Here is a 3,064-nt window from a genome sequence, read left to right on the forward strand (position 1 = left end):
TGCCAGTGGTTGGGACGGCTTTTACCATTGCTCTAGAAAGGTCTCATTTCCTCTCCTGCTCTCCATCTCAGGATCTCCATTCTCTTCTGAGGCATCAAAGAGAATATCGTGGAAGTTTTCTGGGTGGGATTTCCCTTAATCATTAGGCTTCTGTTACTTTTGCATAATCAGAAGAGTCCAGAGAGGCTGAGTGACCAGCATCCCCTCAATACTTTCTTTTCTAAATGGCATTTTCCTCTTGCTTAATGTATGTATATATAACCCCTTATACTTGTCTTCATAATGATGTCATTTTTTTGTCATCCGAAGTGGCCTGAGTCATATTTTGTGACTACCCAAGCATACAAATATTCCCTTTGCCTTTCCAAATTTGACCGTATAGCAGTGTCACCTGAGGAGCATTTTCTTTTCTTTTCTTTCTTTTTGTCATAAAATATGGATATTTTATTCCAGCTCTGGGAAATGAAAAACAAAGAGGAGGAGGGAACACATCCTTCCACACACTATTCTAATTTAGCTGACATTAATTCAGAAAAGCTAAAGCAAATATATATGTGCAAATGTATACATATTTATAGATACACATACATATTTTTTCAGATTTTAGTCTCATCTGTGTTCATATATTTATTTATTTATTTTTATAAATACCCTTAAAAGTCACCAAATGCATCCTAATACTTCTACCTCTGTGTCTTCATCTACCATTTAATATTGTTTGGATTGTATTCAATTTGTGTTTTAATCACTTATGTGATTTGTCTAACTGTACATTCAAAGATATAAGGGAAAATTTTGGTTTAAATTATACTCTATGCATCACAGTTACCCATTACATGATTTTTTTTCATCATTATTTGCAACTTCACACATCTTGTAGTTCTCTGTGCAGGCTATTTCAGCTTCTAGTGCCGTACATACCTACATCTCCGGATGGAACGGCCCGTGATCCATGAGCTTGGGGTCAGGCATAAACTGTGTAGCACCTGAGGTGGATTCTGGTTTGGTCTTTGTTTCAGAGCTGAGTTCTGTTGGCAAGGCACAAAGGTTGTGAGTTGTTTTTGCAGGTATTTCTATTTCATCAGAGCTTCCTAGCTTAGTTTTTTCTTTTGGTTCAGGAAATGACTCCTTTTTGTTGTTTTTTGTCCACAATGATTGAACCGCTTCATAAATTTGCTGGCTTATAGCACATGCCTTTTTCCCAGTTACCTTTGCAATCATTACTGATTGAACAGGGTAGAGAACAGTTGCTCCTAAAGTGGCCAGTCCCAGTGGATAAGCAATTCTCTTAAACCTAGAACCTTTTCTCGCTGAAATGAAGGCTGCCAATCCTGAAACTGTAATCACTCCAATTTTCGGAAGAAAGTCTCGAGGTGGATTCTTCAAATAGACATATGCATCTTTTCCAAATTGTGCTGTATCCATTATCCCATTTTTCACAAAGACATAAACATCCTTGCACCAGCCAATATAATGACCAGTTGTAGTGCGAATGGATGCAAAGCCCATTTGTAAGTCACCGGGCTGTTCTTCAACATATTTAGACTGGAGAGGTGGCGCAGTATATATGGGGAGCTGCTTTGGTTTCACTAGCTGCTCCTTGGACTCCTCTTCTTTGGCCACATGCACTCTTACAGATGCACATATCAGACCTGCTGGCATGGTTGTCTCCTTTCCCATCCTGACAGCCGCCATAGCTTTGGCCCTCTCTGGCCAGGTATTCGCACAGAGAGTGTCTTGAGGAGCATTTTAAAAATGCATTATCTTGGGTACCATTTTAAGCCTAATAAGAAGGATTTGGGGAGGGGGGGTTGATTGAGTTCAGAGCCCATGAGTCTGAAATTTTCAAACTCTTCACACATTATGCTTGGGTAGCTGGTCTCAGGACCGGCCATTCAGAGCTGCTCCCAGAAAGCACGATGGTCCGCTGTGGTCAGTCCAGTTTCCTCTGTTCTTTCACTCTTTCCCTTCCCCCATATGTATCCTGCCTCCTCTCTCCCTTCTGCTTTTTTTCTCTCTTTCCCTTTTCATCCATCAGATATGAAGTTCCCAATATGTGCCTGGTACGTGGCCTCATACCCTCACTGCTCTGCCCTGTTGTGTTAGAGTCACCCCACTTTTCAGTCTTCCTTTGCCTCTACCCAGTCCCAAACACCCCAAGTTCTGAGAAAGCAGCCTCACCTTCAGAAGCATCTGTCACATAAGTCATCATCCCCCATCTCATACCCAGATATTCCAGGAGCATTTGAGCCATCTTTCCATAGTGGCTATGATATTGCTTTGGAAATAATAAGACGTGAGTCCTGTGTCTCATTTGATGGTGACCATTATCATTTGCACTGGATCTGCTCTTCAGTTCTATCTTCTTTAAAATCATTTATAGCTGAAAATGTCTTACTGGCCCAATGAGGCTGACGGCACCATTTATAATAATTTCTAGATAAGAGACAATGAGGAAGTTCCATCTCATAGGAAACCAGCTTAGCACCTCCCTGGACAGTCCCAGGCCCAGGAGGAGGACACTCTGCTCAATTTCTCTCTCACTTCCTTTTTTTTAATTTTAATGCAATGAAAGCCAGACCATTTAGGAATTATTCTAATCCCAGTTTCAAGTCCCATCCTTTTCTCCAGTCATGCACGTATTTAGATTTTTATTCCTTCATTAACACGGGGAAAATGCAGACCATTATGACAGTTAGCAGACATAATTTTAGACAAATACAACTTATTATCAAATCAGCCTGCAATAAGTATTTGATGAACAGGGCTCTTCAATGTAACTTCCAACACTAATTTAATGAGAAGTAGCAAATGAATTTTTTTTATTCTGATATCTCCCATGAGACAAATGATACTTTGCAGGCCTATTTTTAACAAATGAATTATTGACTTAAACTGGCACAATTAATCACAATATAATGGGATCAGGGGATATTAGGGGCTCATTTGTCACAGCTGATGATGAGTACTGACTCTTCTGAGAAATGAAACTCTTTCATCACTCCTAGATTAACAGTTACATGCTTTCAAATTTCAATCATAAGGAACTGGCAGCATAGAATGA

The 3,064-nt window shown here is 39.9% G+C and overlaps 1 pseudogene; it reads right to left on the reverse strand.

Moving 5' to 3' along the window:
* Nucleotides 1–921: 921 nt before the first annotated feature.
* Nucleotides 922–1,695, reverse strand: LOC132417608 (MICOS complex subunit MIC27 pseudogene; annotated as a pseudogene).
* Nucleotides 1,696–3,064: the final 1,369 nt, after the last annotated feature.

Source organism: Delphinus delphis, chromosome 21 (genome assembly GCF_949987515.2).
Source record: "Delphinus delphis chromosome 21, mDelDel1.2, whole genome shotgun sequence".
NCBI classification, from domain to species: Eukaryota; Metazoa; Chordata; class Mammalia; order Artiodactyla; family Delphinidae; genus Delphinus; species Delphinus delphis.